This window comes from Lagopus muta, chromosome 7 (assembly GCF_023343835.1).
Source record: "Lagopus muta isolate bLagMut1 chromosome 7, bLagMut1 primary, whole genome shotgun sequence".
Classification (NCBI taxonomy): domain Eukaryota; kingdom Metazoa; phylum Chordata; class Aves; order Galliformes; family Phasianidae; genus Lagopus; species Lagopus muta.
The window spans coordinates 24,882,860-24,903,566 of NC_064439.1; the positions used below are offsets into that span (position 1 = coordinate 24,882,860).

General features: G+C 37.9%; 1 protein-coding gene and 1 long non-coding RNA gene across 6 annotated transcripts in view; one reads left to right on the forward strand and one right to left on the reverse strand.

The window, feature by feature from the left end:
• ICA1 (islet cell autoantigen 1) overlaps positions 1–6,857 on the reverse strand; it is a 70,419-nt gene extending 63,562 nt beyond the window's left edge. For all 5 annotated transcript variants that reach the window (XM_048950689.1, XM_048950692.1, XM_048950690.1 and 2 more), the window contains exon 1: positions 6,745–6,857. The gene's annotated coding sequence lies outside the window, so the exon portion shown is untranslated. The remainder of the gene's footprint in view (positions 1–6,744) is intronic.
• Positions 6,858–7,022: 165 nt separating this feature from the next.
• LOC125695778 (uncharacterized) overlaps positions 7,023–20,707 on the forward strand; it is a 31,913-nt gene continuing 18,228 nt past the window's right edge. The window contains exon 1 of the long non-coding RNA XR_007378060.1: positions 7,023–7,131. This is a non-coding gene — a long non-coding RNA (uncharacterized LOC125695778). The remainder of the gene's footprint in view (positions 7,132–20,707) is intronic.

Sequence of the window (20,707 nt, forward strand, 5' to 3'; positions counted from 1 at the left end):
TCAATCACAACTTCTTAGAACTAAGAGATGATCTCAAATCCTTGCACAGCTGTTACAAGTGCTGATCTAAAGATGAAATTTAGCATTTAAAACTGACCTAATGTAGTTACATAGGATGGCAGTTAATTGAACAGTATATTCTTAGATGCATCTAGAAGCAAAGGAATGAAAGAACAGAATGAGAGGCAGAGCAGAATTCAGCAAGCCTGATATGATGTGCCCATGAGAAAGGACAGATGGGTTTGCACTTATACTGATAATCAGCACTATGCTCTCAGTTTACTGTCCTCTCAATGCAGCTGAAGTGTTCTGAAGGTTTTCTAGTTCCATCAAACTCTCCACACTTTAAAGTCCCCATGCCTTATAAGTACAAACATGGAAGAAATATGCATTGCAGTTGATTCACTTAAGCATTTGTATTAAAACAGTAATTTCTCAATAAACTTTTAATAACTGTAATTTGTACAGTACCACTAGACAACAACAAGAGAAAACAAAAACAAAAAATTGTTAGGAGTTCTACATGCAAAGAGTGTTAGTTTCATGTATGTAAAATAACCCGATGAGAAGAAAATCTGTGATCTGCTTAGGTGAGGAAAGCAATATCATCTGTGCTCTTCAACAGCTATTGGCTGACAACCTGTCTCCTCTCCTCTGCTCCCTGAGAGCTGTGATCAAACCGAATCAAGGAAATGGGTCTTTCACTGCAAAAAGAAGCTTAGGCAGGTCCCAGTTCTATCTGTCTACAAACACACTGACCCAATGAGTCAGGAGCTTCAAACCATGCATCACTTTGCCTTTTGCAAGCAAAATCAAACAGAGTGGCCTATGGCTCTGAATTAGCCACATTGTCAACACATGGAAACAGCAAAAACTGGGGTCAGGGTCTATACAGGCACTCAGCATCAAGATTATACATAGCTAGACTTACAGTTATAATGATTTGTCTGACTGCATGACTAGCTGCCACTAGATAAACTCAGATAAAATACAACTCAGATAAAATAAGTTAATGTTGATATGACAAATGACAAGATTTAATTTTTCCTCTAAAGCTCTTAACACTCACCACTGATGTTCTAATCCTGCAGAATCATCCACGCTTAGCTTTAAATCCGTACTTTCATTCTGTTAGTCTACTTACTGATGCATTTATTTACTACTTCAGAAAGTTTGCAGAACTGTTGTGCAAGTGTGGCACTAGAGTTTCTCCCATCCACTACAACTTTTTGCCTATTCCTTTGCCTTCAGACACATCTTATGTACTATCCCCAACTTCTCAGAAGAATCTGCAGTCTTATGAGGGAGAAGATGTATAAATGCAATTACTCCTTCAATCCACTTCAGGAGCTGACATCTAAAAAGATGTTGAATGCATTTGTAACAGAAGCGCCAGGAAGCAGCATGCTTTACACAGAAAAGGACTGCTGATGTTTTCCAGCACCTGAGTGGTTATGAGAGTGAAAGAAATTTGTGCTGTTTAACCCCCTTCACATAATTGGGGTACAGTATAACTCTAAACTTCTGCACAGACCGCTAACAGAATCTCCAAGGAGCAACTGGGAGCAATCAAACCAGAACCCTACTGCTCCCTGAGCAAACAGAAATGGTAGTTTCTGACCTGGCATGCAAGCTACATGGCTAAGTCATACAGAAAGAATGCTGCTCTACTTGGCTTCTCTTAGAACTGGGGTTTCATGATGGTCAGTCAAACCATCAGGGAAACAGATTGACCAGCACACCGATTAACACTGTGCATGGGACATGGCACATGATGCGAGTCCACTGGAACCAATTTTCTCTTTCACTGCAAACTCTTCTGAAACTAACACGTATTGATATGATTTACTCCATTTCCTCTTTCTCTCTATGAGGGTTACAAAAGACTGACAAAAACTTAACATTTCATTTATGTGTTTGTCTTGATCCTTTAAGATCTCAAGACAAGAAATACTACCAACACAACTAGACACGCAAAGCAAACCAACCAGCCAACAACAGTGAACTCAAAATAGAAACTGGAGCCTATTTTACATTTAGTTGGAGCCTACATAGCATTCTTTGCTGTCTTTTTCAGGCTGATCAATTGCAGGGAGAACAAGCCACAGTAATAAAAGTAGGCACAATAAATGACCATGATTCTGTGATTAAGGACTTGAACCATCAGAAGTCACACATAAGGTATGAAGAAATCTGGAGGTCTAGATCTTCATTTTTCAGCAATACCTGGGGACCTATCTGCAAACAACAGACCCAGCAAAATTAGCAGAACTATTAACATTAAGTATGTAATGACCCACCTTTCACTGTGCATTAAGCTGATTGTTAATAATTTCTACACAAGGCAGATGACCAATAGGTACTTCACTGAGTACTCTAAGAGTTACTTTATTCTAAAAACAATTATTATGCTTCTAATATGGAATAATTATTGCAGAATGCACAATTAAAATAGGAAATTACTCTGCTTAGTTTCCTGATGCAGTCAAAATTGAGGATGACAGCCAGTGCCTCATTTCTTTTGTAATCATTTGAATTTTTTTATTTCTCTATTCTCAGTACGTATAATTTACTAGAAGACAGTTGTGGATAAATACAGTAAATTTGCACATTAGAAGTTTACCATGCACTTATACCCTGAAATTGAGTATAAATATATCTGAGCTGCACTGCTTTCTGGTATTAAGAGTTGCTAGAGATAAGTTTCAGCTGACATGAAGATGTGAAAATGTGACAATATCACTGAGTTTTTAAAACCTATTTTTGCTCCCATGTGAGTGCAAGGACCAGATCAATTGCTATCATTCCTCTTTTTTTTTTTTTTTTTTTTTTTTTTTAAATATTGGTACTATGTGCCTGCAAACTATACCAAAGAGTATTAAGCCATAAATTTACAGGCATGGGTAATCTCCATGTTCTCAGAGCACAACATATATAGAATTGAAAGACAGAGCTGCTTTTTCGGTTTTTTAACAACTGAAAAACAAATTCTTATAAACAGTGTTTTATCTCAAGAACATAAGAATGGTAACGTGTAGTCACAACATGGTACATGTAGTCTCAGAGCAAAATATTTCAAATAAGTGCTATTTGACTCACAGTTGGCTGATCAGCAAGTAAACAACAGTCCTTTCCAAATAAACCGCACAAATCTTTCACTGTTTATATACAGAAAGACATAGATATTTAGACACACGTAAAACTCATTTTAAACCACTTCTGATTACACTGATTTTTCAGAAGCTGTTTGTGAAATAATACAAGAACAGCAAATAGTATCAGCTTGTCCTCAGGCAACAGCTTCCGCTTGACTACTAGTTTTCCATTTATATTTGTGAGAACACTGAGCAAAGAATGTCCTTAGGAAAGAACCGGGTAAGTACAGTAAATAAGTAATGTATGTGTCTCATGGAAGAAGTTGAGCGGTGGGTCTAACATCACTCTGCAAATGAGCAAAACTGGGGATATATGCAGTCCAGTATTTAATCTCATTCTAAATGCAGATTCACTTCATTTCTCTGAAATTATTATCCAATTGTTTTGTAATATGCATTTGTTCTTCTAGCTTTAAAATGGTATTTTTAAATTTAGTGGCCAAATACTATTAAAGAAAGTGCCATATGGAACACCTGCTGTGCATAGTTTATAAAAGACAATATGAAGACAGTTTCTCTGACACGTTCTACCCATAACCAGTCTAGAGTGTTAATGTTAGGAACCCTTCCCTTTGTAGAACAGATGGAAAAAGCAGAGGATGTACAAAAACTCATGAAACCTTTTTCACACCTATGCTGTCACAAATATGGTTCTAAAGTTCAAACCAACACCTCTCTCATTTAGATGCCCTATTTGCTGACATCGTCAACACTCAAGAGTCTGCCTCTTTCTTTCCTTTTCATCAGTGCAGATGTCAGGAAGCAGTGCTATTATACCTGAGGGGGAACAACGCAAGGGTAAAGAACAGGAAAAATTATCTTCTCTATAATTCCTCACGAGATCTTTTCACATCAGTGGTAAGAAATTTGATTAACAAAACAGGTATAGCATGCACAGCAAAACAAGAAGAGGCGATCTTCTTTCACTACACTTTGAGTCAAGACCACGATCAATACAGTCTGCATATCCCTGACAGATGCACAGCCCTCTCAAACTGTGCTTTATTGCTCTCAGAGCCTGGCACACTTGCTGAATGTTTCCCAAGCAGCAGTGATGCCTACGAAGCTACTCACAGGATGGACCTGGGCACTGTTTCAGTGACTGGGAACAGACAGTTCCCAAGTTGACGTAAACGCTTGCATAACCGGTCAAAATGCCCCTCGTTTTGCCATGCCTTACAATAGCCGCAGGAAAAGCTACTGTGAGACTACTGCTAGAAACATGCAAAAGGTCAAATGTCTCCACTGCTCTTGACTACAGGGTTCTTTGTTTAACATTCTGCCCTCTCCAGGCTTTTGTATTTTAATGCTTCTGCATCCCATGGCATAATTGTGTCTTTAAAGTGATTTTATAGTTAAGCAGCTGCAAAACATCCTGAAGAACCAACTTCAGAGCCATGCTGCTGGAGAAGACTTTGAAAAAAGTATTAAAGAGTCTTTGAGGATATTTCTTGATGTTTAGCATTAGCTGAGATACAAGCACATTTTTCTGCCAACTCATACCAAAAGCTTTCAACACCAGTTTAAGAGTGACAAGAGCTGTTATTATTCTGCTCTTCCAGAAAATGTTACTTGGGAAATCATTAGAACAATTTAGCAGCCTTGTAAAGGGTGCAGAACAGAAGAATGGGCAAGACAGGCATGCTTGAGACTACTAAAGGAGAAAAAAAAAAAACAAACAGCCCTGTAATATGGTTCAAATGGAATTTTACTTTGCAATATGTGACTCTCAGCCTCTACTTCCTACAGTGATATAATCTTATGCAAAAAAAAAAAAAAAAAAAGTGTAAAGAACTAATTTTCCATATGGAGAACTGATTTTCTTGAATGTGCAAAACTTTAGTAGTATGTATATCTGAATCTCAGTTCTCATGAAGACAATGGAGGAAATCCCTTTCATCTAAAAACACTTCTTTCATTCTTAAGAAGCAGGCACATTCCAGTTGCAAGCAACTGACTTTTTACTACGCTGTCTTTTGAACCCTTCTGGAAATAACTTTCACATACGAAGCTTAAACAGTAAGGTAGCTTTAAACAAGATTTGACAGCATTTAACTGCCACATCACCTTCAGATAAAACTTGCCATGGGAAAAACACAACTGGTTTTACCAGTTATGGCACCTCACTACACGAGAGATCCCCATAGCTTTACGGTGAATTCCTTTTGTATCAGTATTAGCATAAATCTCAAATCATAAAGTCACTAAGGTTAAACCAGTAGGCTAATAGGGTATTCAACATGTTAACGTCTAAATGAGACATTCCTAGACTTCATGCTAAATACTAGAATCAAAACTGCAGCTCCTCAGCTAGTGCCAGGAAGAAAACACTATCAGAAGGAACTTCCACTCCCTGGAACTCTGAATAGAATTGAAAAAGAGTAGATTAACAGGGAAATCAGGTGAAAGACCATAAACAAATCCAGCCTACTATTTTCTCTGTCCAACGCTTTGGAAAAGTGATCAAACACTTTCAACAACAGCTTTGTTGGACCAGAACAGCTTACTTCCAAGAAGTTTGCTCTGGAACAAGAGCAAGTCCAAATGAAACTAGATCCAATTAGCACAAAACTCAAGGAGGAAGACATACGAATAAAACATAAGGAAAACAAACGAAAAACCTGAACAGGTGCTTCCCAGAAACAAATTATTGCCTTGCTCTACAGCAAGGCTTGTGGATAAAGGAAAATGGTAGTTAACCAAACAGAAGAACTACACTCACACCAAGCTCCAGAATATCAACATGGTGCCATCTGGGACAGGGGACTCCACGGTGCACCTCTGAGATTGTCTTTCTCAGCTATAAATCAGAACTGGATGCACTGAGGCAAAACTGAACGCTCAAGGACTCGTACAGGCCCTGAGCCCACAGCACCAGGTGATAGGAGAGTTATTTACACTTGGTGCTGAATGTGTACACAGTACTACAAGCTAAAAAAGACCACAGCACCCTTCATACTCTCCTCTTACTAAAAACTGATTAACTAATTTTCTTCTTTTTATTCTAACCCAATGTATGAGATTGACAGCACTCACACACCAGTGTGATGGATGCAGGTCTGGTTATCGAGATCAAACAAAACAAGCTCCGAATGAGAAGTATTCTGTTACAATTATTCCAGTGTCACCAGCTGTAGGTGCCCGCTGTGCACCTGACCCTGCGCAGGCACCAGAGGCACGGCCCCAGGGTCACAGTGGCGGGCAGCCCGAATTTTAACCCGGCAGCAAAGCCGGAAACCACGGAGCAGAAGCGGCCGTTTTCCTCCCCATCCTCCCCGCTTCCAGTGGGCACCGAGCCAGGGAGGATGTACGGGAGGAAGGGAGGCAGAAACGGATAAATGCAATAATCACGATGAGATAACCGCCTGGCGGGAGGCAGGGGGAAGATGCCATCTTGCACCTCGCCGATTTTAACCCGGAGGGCACCAGCGCCTCAGGCCCAGCCGCCGCGCCGCCTCCTTCCCCCCCTGGGCGGGCAGGCGGGCAGGCAGCGGGGGGAGGCTGCCCGCCACCGGCAGCAGCCGGCGGAACCCGTTTCCCCAGCAGGTCCCAGCGCGGAGCCCGGTAGGGCCCCCTGCTCCGCACTCACCTTGCCCGCGGCCGAGGAGCGGAGGGCAGGGCCGAGCCGGAGGCACCGCCGCCACCCCTCCAGGTGTTCCAGCGCCGCCGGCGTCACGGCGCCGAACGGAGCCGCCTCTGCCAGCCCCGCAGCGGGGCGGAGTCGCGCCGCCACCCGCCCAGCGGCCGAGGCGGGAGGGCGGTGGCTGCCCGGTGCTGGCGCCTGGGCCGGCCGGCCGTTTCCTGGCGCTGGGCTCGGCCCGGCGCGCTCTTCCTCCTCCGTCCCGGCTGCGCCCGGAGGGAAGGCGGAGGGAGGGGCTCACGGGCTGGGTCCGTCGGGGACTCTTCACTGCGCCTCGGCTGAAAAGCGAGAGCCTCTCCTCGCCTTAGTCTTCTGGGGCTGTGGGTACCGCGCGAGGTACGACGAGGAAATACTGAAAGGTGGTGACTGGCAAAGCCGCCAGTCATCAAGGGAGTGGGATGGTCCTCCGGGGGAGAAAACAGGTGGCAGCCTTGGGACGGAGAGTGTGGGTTGTGGGATGGGGTCGGAAATGGGCTAGTAGGGATTTTGGAGTGGGCTGCTTCAAGTGAACTGGGTTTGAAGCTGAAGTCTGAGCCTAACATGAGGGGAGAAGTTGAGTGATGCTTGAAAACAGGCTGAATAGTTGGTAGGTAAAAGGAGAAACAAGGGAGCACCAAGAATGCAGGGGGGGAAATACCCCTCTGAAATGCATCTTTAGCTGAAAGGCATCTTTAGCTGCCTTGAAGAGATCTGTGAGTTCAGCACAACAGCAGCAGTGGGAACAGGAGTGAGGAGGCAAGGTAGAATTGGTGGGGGCCGAGGAACGGGGTAAGGAGAGGATGAGAGGAGAAACCAAAAGGAATGGAAATAAGGACACTGATGGGAGGGAATACCTGCTGAACCTTACAGTGGCCTGAAGCTTTTGTGTCAGCATCTTGGTGTTTCTGTGAGGTGTAGCTGAACCACTGCTGGGAACCATATGTCTAGGTGTAGAAATGCAAAACCTACAGCAATAGAACTCACTGTCAGATAGTGATGGCTGTATAATCTGAGGAGTTCCAAGCCAGGCATGGAAGGTTGCAATATTCCATCCCTTACTCTGGTCAGAGCATGGACAGCAGATTATGTCTAAGTGAGGTGTACATAACAGTGTGCTGGCAAACTGGTGTACACAAAATAGTGTGCTGGAATGGATTTCTGACAGGAAATAATGTCGTTGCTTTCCAGAACTGCAGAAACCTCAGTTGAATAGCCTTTGTGTTTGTATCAGTAATACTGAGCAAATAATTTCATAGGAAGTGAGTTTTTTCATGGCAGTCTCAGTCTCGAAGAAGAAGGTATACTTTTGGCATACTGTCTAGTAAACCTGCTTTCAGACATCTAACTTCTGTTTAGATTTTGTATGGTAGACAGTATTAGCTGTGCTGATCATCCAGAGCTTTTTAAATAAAATACAGGAAAATAAGGCATTTTTTGAGGTGTAGTTTATCTGTCTTTAGTTAGATGAATTTAATCATTCTTTGGACTGGAATTCCCGTGGGAATGATAAGGCAACAGGCTAAGGTGTATATACTTTCATTACAGGCATTACTTATTTAATCGTATTAATTCTTGTTATTACAGTTTAGGAGAAGAAACTATTCACAGAGTTACTAATGAGGGATGAAAAGTCTCTGCCATGGATGAGAATCTGAGATAACTTCAGCAGGATTTGGCATTGTTATTTAGTAATTTTTGCTCATCATCAAACACAAGAGAACTCTGTGTCTTTTAATGCAGTTTATGTGTGCAAACCACCCAGACTGTAAAAGGGTGGAAAAAATAAATCTCACTGCATGTGAAGTAACTTGTTACTTACCAAGATTCAAAAGAAGATTTTATTTGGTAAATTTAAATGTAATATTTTTGTTAGGTGCACCAGAGTGAGGAAGGAAGGCAAGTAGTCCTGGAAAATCCTTGATTCTGAAAAACATACTTTTATAATTTAGGAACTATTTTATGCCAGCAGTTGTGTATGTGTATGAATATATCTAGAATGGGTGTTGTAGATTGGCTCATTTCTGTTTACATGAGGCTAGCATTTTGCAAGCTGCAGATACTTCTGGAATTATCTGTCTTAATCTTTTAAATTATTGTGTGAGATCACGTTATAAAATTAAACAATTAATTTTAAATCTGTTTTCTTTATGATGTAAGCATTTCATAGTCTTTTAGAATGTTTCATATGGTTTATCCCTAGACATGAATGTTATAAATGTAAGCAAGTGCCATCTGGTTGTTCTAGCACCTTTCTTATCTCCCATGGAGATATTTTTAGTGCAGCCGAAATACAGAAAAGAGTTACTGCAAATGATGCATGAAATAAGGTTTACCCACTAATTTTCACAAACTTTGTTCTTTAGCAAAGCTGAATGAATACATAAAAAACCCTGAAGCTCAGTGCTACGTGAATTCTGTTAACATTTTTTCCCATTGGAGCATCAAAACGCTCTTGTTGTTCACCTCAACTAAACAATTGATCCACTGACCTTAAAAAAAAAAAAAAAAAAAAAAAAAAAAAAAAAAAAGAGTCTGGACTCACCATTTTTGCTGATTTGTACAACACTATATTCACTTGCAAACTGATTCCCTGAGCAACACTGTGAAAATTATTGGAAGATGCAAGTAAAGTACAGCCCTCTGATATATCACTATTGGCCACACCAAAGTTGGAATGGTCGTGGTTTACTGGGAGACAGCCAACCCTTCCATCTTGCAAACCTAGAGCTTTTGTAAGGGTGAACTAAAATAAATATTAATCCACTTCTTGTAGGATCTTTTCTATATCTAAGCCTTATGTTACACTGTGTCCCAGATCCATTTGATTTGTAAAAGGATAAATAAAGTTTGGAGTCGTATGTTGAGTCAGTGACACTCACCTTCTTGTCCTTTTTACTGTATTTCTTTGCTACTAAAGCATACCATAAGGTCATGCTCATCACTTGATTTGTTATATTCTAACTGCATCTGCATTCAGTGTTATCTATACAGTATAATCTTACAAACACGCAGGTTGCTTTTTCTCCAGACGATGACCTGAAAGATCCCTTCCAACTCAGACAATTCTATGAATTAGTTACTTATGAAATCTATGTAGAATCAGATATCTAAGAAACGACAGTGAAAGTTGCTCATCTTTCCTGACCTAACATTATTAGCTGGTGGTTGAACTCTCACACTTGCCATATTTTTAAATCTTTCTGTAACTCTTCATTTACCTTCTGGTTCTCATCCACACAAGGAAGAACAAACGTTTCACGCTGCATTCTGTGAAACTATACTTCCCTTAAATTCCCTATGGTCCTTTATATGAATGTTTTTACTTTTTTCTGTGATCTCTGATCTGTCTAATAGTCTTTTGTCTTGACACACTGCTTGCAATGTCTGGAACATCATTGCTGTTTATAAATGGCATTTCAATCTCTAATCTGTTTTCAGATTTCTTAGTAAAATGTATCTATCCAGTTTAATCATGCTAAATTTTTCAGTTAGCCTTCTGCTTTTCTGTATTAATTTCTATAGTTAGATAATTTAGCTCTGTAGAGCATTTAATGTGCATTTTTTGTGTGCCAGCCCTGTAGATAAAAGGCCAGAAAAAAAGTACAGCACATTCATTTGAGCAGTAGTATCATGAATGGTAGAAGCCAGCACATACAGGAAGAGCTTCTGGAGAGTATTAAGTTCCTACTTAGAAACAGAGGCAAATGTAGACCAATTCTAGTCATCAGTTGAAGAAATTATGTAAGGTAATGTAAAGACTGCTTGACCACTTCTATCTGTGGCAAACAGGATTACAGCTTAGTTATCTGCTGAAAACCTTTATCCTATTGGCAGCTTCAGAGATCACATAATTATTTGTTCCCATTTCATAAACTGGAAAATACATACTAGGATACTGATGTCCCAGAAATGATTTAGAATTAAAGCTTGGAGTGATGCCAGCATCTCTGAAGTTCAGAGTTGGACCCAAATTCTGACAAATAGAAGAGGGTCAGCCTGAATAGTACTTTTCACAGTGTTTAGTAAGCATTACTTTCCTCTACTTCTGCAGGCTTAACATGGAGCAGGTGTGAGCACAGGGATTTGCCTGCATTTTTCTGCATGAAGGATTAGTTCCACACTAGGCACCGTCCAAAGTCCTAGCTTTTAATGTTGCTGAAATGGAGATTAACAGTAGGTATTCTTTCATGTAATTCATGATCTCTGAGGTGTATAATACTTCTATTTCCTCTTGTCTGACAATGAGCATTGTTGTTATTGTACTTTATTACACTATCCTACACTGATACTTGTATAGTTGTCATTAACAAACTCCTTGAATCTCCTCGATGCATCCACGAGAATTTTTCCATTCAAAATAAAAACTCTTGAAACAATTAAATTATGGAAATATTTTTGTCCATTAAGAATATAAGTCACATCATTTTTAAAGACCTACTGGAGATGTTTCATATGTTAGGCGAATAAAAATCTATTAAAAAAACTCTAACAGCTGTTGTGCTAGGAGTTGTAGACACTGCATGCTTTAACAAGTGTGAGAATAATTCTGTGTCAAAAAATAAATCTTGCGACATAAACTATTGCATGCAGCAACAGAGTCTGATGTACTTTAAACTACTATCTTCTTTTATTATAAAATTCTTCTATTATAAAAGGTATACCAATTTAATTTTCTGAAGAGATATCTTTAAGAGATATTGTTACCACTTAATACTGTGGCTTGTTATCTGAAATTCCTACTGAGAGCATCCTCAACAATCCAAACTGCTGTTCATTTGAAATATTTTAAATCTTCCAAAATGTGTTAGTGTTCAATTTTGTAAAGTATTTTGAAATCTGCTTAAAAATGAATTAAAATGAAATCATTGTGCTTGAAAAGCTTTGCCACGTGTGACAAAGGATTCTTAGTGTTAAAACTGAAGTAAAACCAGACATCATGTAATCTCGAATTTGAACTGGTTGTATTATATTCTCCTGTGCTGTATAATCTCCGTGCCCTCCAAGGCAGTCTGATCTGGCTGGTCAAAGATAACCACATTGAGATAGATGTTTTTCAGTTACTAGAGAATAGATGACATACTTTATGTTATTTTTACAATCTTATAGAAAAAAAATCTGTCATTGCCTCAAATTGAAGAGAAGAACATTACTGAAGTTTCATCTCTTAAAACCCTGAGATTTCCTATCTGAGGAAAATACCTTTAACAATCTTTTTTATTATTATTATTTCCTTATCTGAATAGCAGTTCTGGAGGTTGCTATTCTAAAGATGATGTTTAGCGTAGTATAATTTTTTTGTGAAGTGAGAAATATCAATTATTATTGAAAATTCTGTTTTCCAAAATTTTTCATACACCTTTGAAAATCACTTCTGGTTGCCATAGGAACAATATTAAATTAGACCAAAAAAAAAAAAAAAACAGAAAAGGAAAGTTTTATGTGTGCTTTTAAATAGAGAAAGTATTCTTCAAAATATTTCAGCATCTCTTACTGAGAAATGCAATGGTTTTTAATTTTTTTTTTCCTTCTCTTGGAAACATCATAGATTATTTGCCCCAGGAGACAAGCTGTACTCTCACATAGATCCAGTACCTTCTGTTTTGTGCTGCTCCTTTTTTCTACTGCATACATGTACATATATACAACACAACTAAACATGAATAGATTTCTTGCATGTTATTGATGACATTGTCTTCAGTTTGATTCTGTGAGAAGGCTTTCAGTATCCTCAGAATGTTTAACAAAGCTGAAAATGTCACAGGTAATTAAACTGTTTTGCTCACAGGGTTGATGTATCATAAATGAACTCATTCTTGCTAAAGAAAAAACAACATTGTTTGGACTACATCTTAAAAAAATATTGAGATTCAGCTTCTATCTTAATGCAGGATTTCAAAAAGATTCTTGAACTTCTCAGGTATTGTTAGCAAAAAGGCTTAAAATACCCGTACAATTTTAGAGAAATCACATTATCTGGTTTATTGTGGAAGCACACTAGATTGATTATTTGTCATTTTGAGTTAACAATAATGGGCATCATCTTATACTTTTGGAGATAAAGGCTGCTAAAATTTGCTGTTTTCTCAGCTCTGTGATATTTACTGCAACAGTTTACTGCTGTGGTGAAAGATGTCACCTTTTCCATTATCATGTCCCTTTTAGATTGCATCCCAAGTTATTCATTTCAATTCCCATTAGGATAAAACATAGCTTGTAATACCTATAGTTGGTAGTTAAAAGCACTTGGAAATGCTAAATATGCTATGTTTGTAATCTATGTTGTAATCTAGTGTCTCTACAATTAAAGAATTCTTTAGTCTGAATTCTGAAAGGCATAGTCAAGGCTGGTTCCTTTCAGCACATTCTTGATCCATGAATGATGCGTAATCTGCTCAGCACAGAAATTGCTCAGAGACTTGAGATCTATATTATATTTTTGCTTCCATGTGGTCCACACTAACAGCTCATTTTGACTTCTCCTTTACAGTTGTGTAAAGAAAAGAGAGCTCTGTCTATTCTCCTTCCCAATGAATCCGAGTGGTGAAAAATGTAACTGTGCTATTTACTGGATCTAAGCGTACAAGGTCTAAATAGCCTGCTCACTGATATAAAGGCAAATCTGATAGAGGAACACAACAGTGGAAAATGCAGTTAAACATTTTTCAATTAGGGATTTTTTTTTTTTTAACTGTCAGTATTTGTTATACTGATCAACAAGTAATAATGTTCTCCACAGCACGTTTTAACAAATGCATTTACTATGGTTAAGTAGAAGTTTAGTGCTTGAGCCATTTAAACATTACTTTTGGGAGCTACAGGTCCAATGCAAGTCTTTATTACTTCTATGGCTACTGATTCAAGTTCCAGTAGTCTTTCTGTTTATTTAATCTTAGAATCACAGGCCCAGTGGGCCCACTTCAGTCCATTGGAAATGTGAATATATTTATTTGATTATTTTTTCAGGAGTTCCTTAAAACCAAAATGCAATCTAAATGGTCTAAAATAAACATTAGTACTCTAACCCAAACTAAACCAAGATGCATTTAGGATATCTGTAAACTCTCCTCTAATGTTAATAATTCTCTTTTGAACCAGGAAAAAAAAAAAACAAAGCCAAATATTTAGGTTGAGTAATGCTGAAGACATTGAAGTATTCAGCTGCACCAAATATGAATTATGATATAGGGCTAATAATGTAAAAAATCAATTAAAACATCCTCCCTTCCTTCTGCTTTTATATCTCCCTATATGAATCTTTCTGAGAGCTACAGATGAGTGTGTATAATTGCGAATATCTTTATTAGTCATTGATTGCAGGCCTCCTAAGTTACTGTGTCTCGTGGCAGGGAAGGGAATTATGACCCATGGTAGAGAAAGGCTGAGTGAACACCCTTGGAGAAAAACTCACTGATTGTATGCAGATGCATTAGATTGGAACAGGTGCCTGGAGAAGCTCTGAAATCTCCTTCGATATATTCAATATTTGGCTGGAAAAAAAGCATATAATTTGTCTTAAAAATGCAATTTGAGTTTAAAATTATTTCTAACAATGAATTAGGCCCTAGTTTGTACTGGTGGGTTGATGCCTTTCAACATGTATTTCTTTCTGTGATTCCATGATTCCAAAAGCACTTGTAACCAGCCATTAAAGATAGTTTGGTTAGATGTTGTAACCCATTTAGCTACAAATCCTATCAGTATATCAGTGAATATCAGTGTGCACATCCTCCCTCCAGGACTGCAGTTTACATAGGTGAGACACCAACTTGTATTTTCATACCTGAACCTTTTTTTTTTTTTTTAAATGATTCTAAGAAAACAACTGCTCTGGTTTTGTTTTGGTTTGGTTTGGTTTTTTTGTTTGTTTTTGGTTTTTTTTTTCTTTTTCTTTTTGAAGGAGTTAGAAAATGGCAAAATAATTTTCTTTCAGTTAAAAAAAAAAAAAGGCATTTGTGCTTACTATGGAACCTTCCAATGGAATTAGGGTTGATTTGCTGCTTAACATGCATGTATCTTAACTAGTAGATGTGCACTGACTTAGCTCAAGACAGTCATCATATAGGAAATGTCTGTTATGTATTCTGTAATATGATTTAATTATGATAAGTTAATTTAAGTGTAGAATTATTTGCATTTAATAGAATTATTAATCAGTGACATAGTTTAAATCTCAGAACAACAGTATGCCCTGTCTGAAGGAACAAGAGAGGAAGCAAAGCACATGGCACATATTGTGTCCTGAAATGGTTGTGCTGTACCAAGATAGAAGTCAGATTTCATGGACAAGTTTCCAAAGAGCAACAAATGTCTTTGTCCTAATTTCAGTCATTCTAGAATTTTACTTCTAACAGTATGTCATGTCAATGGGTTACAGCCTTTGGAGAAAATAAAGCAAATTTACCTTGTATCATGTTACTTGTTGGAAACAAACTTTATAATAAAAATGCATAAATTTCAGTGTTGTAGATATATAATATATCTACATATGTGTAGGTAAACATACTTTCTTCCTGTCATCGTAGCAGGTCCAAATTCTTCTATTATATTGCCGTGAATGTGAAATGAAAATGAAAAAAAACTATCAAAAGACATTCAAAGGTCCTTAATGTACCAAGCATGTCTTGTCCGATATGGAGAATCACAAAGAGGTTAATAGGTCTTGCTTTTGTAGAATTTATACTCAGTGGGAATTCAATGGAAGTCCTGATGTTTGACCTAGATAGGAGAGAGATTAGGTGCTGAATTGTGGCATTGCAACCAGCATGTCCTTATAACGTGAATTTTTGTTTCCTCCATGTTAATATCTTGTGACTAAAAGGAGAGTCCATAAGGCCTTTGTTGCTGAGGGGAAATACTGCTATAATGTTGCAAGGAAACACTTGCATTTTATGACTTGTTCTCTCCACTGTTCTGGGAAAAAAAAAAAAAAAAAAAAAAAGCCTATTCATTTACAACATATAAAAGTCCTCTTTTCTGTTTCAAGAAATGAGTGTGGACATGCTATTCTGTCTTCTGTCAAACTTATAATCTTTTAGATTCTTTCAGGGAATATAAAATTTTCTAACTCTATCGCTGGAAAGCAATAGTATATTAGAAGGAAAGAGTTATTCAATTTTCTTCATAATGGCTCTTTAAAAAATTGTAGGCTATGATTATTTTGCAATAATGCAGACTTAAATGATAGAAAACTTTCATCCATAATGACAAACATCTCATCTTAGGTATTTTCATGTAAGATTTAATAAATTTAATAAATCATTGTATTTCTCTTCCTGTGGTTGATATTCATTAAAGGAGCTCATAATTTCTAAACTCCAGTCTGCTGAAAATAATGAAATTAGATCAATAGAGTTATGTTTAATGGCTTGTGTTATGCAGCTCATCTGAAAAAGCTCTAAACGTACATTTTCATAAGGTCTGCATTACTCAACTCATTGACTATAGTGAGATGATGAGCTAATGCTGTTATTTTTAGTTCCTGCAGGTTTTATCCAAGGCATGTTGGAGATAAAGAGCTAGAAGGAATGACTGTGCTGAATATGGAAGTAGAATGCATTATGAATGATTGTCAGTTCTGGCTTTCGGGAATGAGAGTTAGGCAGTTCTGAGTAGTGTTGCAATTGCAACTTCCTCATTTTAAGGACTCCCGTTATTAGGTTTGGGAATGCTGCCCACGTTCACATTTTCTCAGAATATATTGATTGGAAGGAGCAAAGAAATTGCCCTGCTGAATTGGGCCTGTATGTTGTCCTGAATCTTGCCATAGCCAACATTAGGAGAACATGCAGAGAAATGTATGGGAGCTAGTTGGAGTTCACATGTAGGTCTCAGAGTAAACTCTGATGCCTCACTTTAAGACTGTAACAATGAAGTTTTCTTCCTTCTACCAATTTGTTATTTACATTGACCACTGTAACACTGATAACCTTTAGGATTACAAGGAGGTAGAATGGAAGCTCATGTTACCGTCACATTTTGCTTACTTCCTTTCTAAGAAAATACCATTATTTTCAGACTCCCTCTGTTTTCTTTTGTCTTTTATTCTCTTTCACTCTCCTCAGAGACCCTGTTAATCTGCAGTGCTCTTCTCGAGACAATATGTGGGATCAGATGCACACCCAGAGCAGGGAGAAGGTCACTTCTGTGGTCATCTCACAACCTTCTAATACATGGTGGTTTTATCCAGCCCTTTCCTGTGCCAGCTGCCAGTTTATCCATTTTCATGAAAACAGATACACATTAAACAGAAGCTTACCTTTTTTCCCCCTTACTGTGAAGCCATTACTGACTTTATTAACATGATGCTGTGAGAATACCCAGTCATCCACTTTGATCAGTATTCCTTACACTTCCCCACCACCTTCTTTGCACTTCATTAATTCTGTTTCCAAAATGTAAAACTCTTATAATTTTTAGGTTAATTTTAGTGTCATCAAGGAGTAGTGAATTTAGTAAAGGGCTTTGAATTCCTATATGCAAGGTACTGTGCAGAGAAATTGGAAAATAATAACATTCTAAAATTAGTCAGATGGATTTTTTTTTTCATTCAAAGGACATTGAGGCCGGGGCAAAGAAAGCCCTTTTCAGTGATGTTTCTTTACTCTTCCTATCTTTGTGTTTGTAAAGATGTTTGCAATTTATATGAAGAAACTGGCCAAGAGCTTCTTAAAGGACCTTGTTGGCTCAAATCCAGAGTATTCTAAATAATTAGAAAAGTAAGTATGGGGATGTGCAGGATATTTTCCAAGGCACAAAGGACAGTTAGGTAACCAACTCCCAGGACAAATCTAAGGCTCACTGCAATCTGTGCCACTTAAAAATCCCATACCTTTGTAACTTTATGCACTCTGAAAAAGTCTGAAAAATAATAATAAAAATTAACAGAGAGCTGGAGATGTAGATTGTGTCAAGATGTAAGACTCATAATTACAGCACAGGAAATGACAGCAGATTATGAAAGATCTTTGGCCTGAAATGATGTAGCAAAAATCTCTAAGCATCTGGTTAAAGATGCCTATTAACAAGTGCCTGAATTTCTACAGGCTGGCTGTGTTATCTTACATGGAACATTTTCAGCAGATGAGAGCAAGCAAGTGTCAGACAACAGCTTTGATTTTTCTTTTGATAAGTATTGGGAAATAAAAGACAGTTTGAATTTATTTAGCTGGTGCTCCATAGCAACTGCCCAGTAAAAGCATTTTTTGGGGGATGGCTAAAAAGGACGCTATGGCTTACTAGAACTGCCTGGTCTTGTGCTGGCCTGCATCTGTGTGTAAATGCTGTACAGAGCACAAAGGTGAGCAATGTTTGTTGTGTCTGTTTTGTTTTGCTATATTCAGGTAGGCATGGCTTTGCTTCCAGGTTATTAAAAGAAGGGTAGCTAATGCAGAGATAGAACATTTGGACACTGCTCTTGTTCCAGTGCTACCCAGGTCTCCTTGCTGCATCTGTGTTCTCAGCATCCCAACTGCATGGCATAAATGCCCAAAGTGTAGATAAGATTTCTATGTTTACTCTTTAGTTCATTAGTGTGATTGCCAACGCACACAAATATATATATATATATATATATTCACCAGAATTGTCTATTTGATTTGATTCAACTTTATTCTAGTCTGCTCTTACATTCATGTCAAATTATATGTGTTCATAATAACTTGCACAAGAAATACACATATGTTCTAGTGTTATTGAAATCAACTTTTTTCACTTCTAAGGTCCATAAATTTGGATATAGTGAAGCTAAATTGACATTAAAAATATGACAGAATTAATCAACTCCATTATTGCATTCTAACATACAAAGAGAAATTCCCTGTATGGAATGTCAGTATGCCTCTTTTGTGTGAGATTGTACCTTTAATAATAAAACTTACTTTTGCCTAGTTCTTTCATTATATAAAAGCCAAAAAAAATTGCAATATAATATAATAATATAATATAATGTATTATATATAAAAAAATCTATCAGTAAAGTCATAAATGGATGGCCTTATTTATATGACAAATGCAAATGTTGCAAAGCTATTTTCAGTGAGTTGACATTTGCCACACTATTTATAATTTATTAATAATGTTGTAATTGTTAGCAGCACAGCAGTATTGCTTGGGCACTCAGACATCCTGACAATATATGGTCCCTTCTGTATAAATATGATATAAATAAAATGAAAAGCAATCTCTGTCTCTAAATAATCTTAGCAGGCAAGGCAGAAAAGGATAGTAGAAAATGAATATTATTACAGAGAAATGAAGTGACTTATCCGTGGTCCCATCAGATGGGAGAAGCTGGAAATAGAAGACAAGTCTCTCGAGCCTCAGCCATCTGAGCCTCGGTCTAGTGGTTTGTTTGTTAGTCTAATCTGTCACTCACATACTCCTCTAACCCATACTCCTTTAATTGCAATCTGCACCAACCAAAATTTAACAGATACATTTTAAAGGCTATTTTTAAGTCCTGGGTTGCAGAGAAAATTCTCTGTATTCACAGGCCTGTGGTGATAAGAAAACACTAACAAAGTCTCATAGGAAAACAAATGTTTAGGAGGTCGTATAGATATATGCTGACACTGATTTACTTGTGACAGTAGGGAGGTTCATGTTAAGTGTGTGCTTACAATTGGTTTGCACATCTACTTTGACCATATCCTGTGGGACAGGGTGTTGCTCTGCTTGGTGGTGACACTGACTTCAAAAATGTTTATTGGGGAGCATTACTGCAATTATTTCTGCTTTAATTGAGGAAGCCATTGAATTTCCTTGTCTTTCTAGTGTTAGGCTGGACGAGGACCAAGGAGAATTTTAGCTGGGCAGCAAAAGGGACTCGCCTCAAAATTGACCACAAATTCAGGGACTGACCCATCACTTAGTTGCAGTTGTCTTCCTGAAAATAAACAGGAATGTAAAATGAAAGAATCAAGGGAAACTGAATGTAGTCCTGAGTAGGAATGCTACGGGAATGGGGAAAGACAACTTTTGAGCAGATGATTTGCTGGAAAGACAGAATGGGAAATTTATAAGTGGGAAGCCCTTCCAATGCATTTTTAATTGATTTCTGAGATTTTTTAATTATTATTATTCTTTTATTATTTTTATTTTATTTTATTTTATTTTGTGTATTCATTTGTTATGAAAGGGATGAGTCGGGTACTACATTTCTTTTTTAAATGGAAACAAGATGGCTTGGATCTTAGCTGACATCTGGAGTTTTTGTCATTAGTGTAAATCAAAGGATTTTAAAATACAGGAGCCAATGGACACTTTCACATGAGGATAAGCCAGAAAGTGAGCTGGAGATCTGTGAAAAAATGGCTGCAAATCCCAGTTTTGAAGTATCACTGATCAGGATGATGGGCAGCATCCCTGGGAACTCAGTGTGCTGGGAAAATTCCAGCAGAGCCTCGCAGAGATAAGGAGCCTTTCAGAAAGGATGGGGCTTTTTTTTTTTTTTTTTTTTTTTTTTTTTCCCCATTAATTTATATTTATATTTTGGCATACAGAGCATGTTACAGCGCTTTGTTTTTATAAAGCTGTACCCTAAAAAACATTCAGTGCATTTTCAGCAAAGGAAACACTACCATAAGATATTTTGTTTGCATGTTATGACACAGTGATAGCTGGCATTACAAAGCACTGTCTGTGTGCTGTGGGTGTGCTGCATGAAAGCCTGTACAGAATTCGGTGTGAAGAAAATGAATCCCTCAGAAACAGGCATTGATAAAAGCATGGGGAAATCAAAAAGGTAATATGGACAATATTTCCCTTTTGGAGAAAAGCACTGTAAAATGCAGCTGCCAGCTCTGAGGAACCCTGGCTTAGCTTCTGCAGATACAAATGCTACAAATCCTGCCATATTAATTGGATTTCTCCCGGGGAAGTTGTTCCGTCCCTCATTCACCTGGTTACAATCCAGCTGATGCAGCAGTCGCCATGG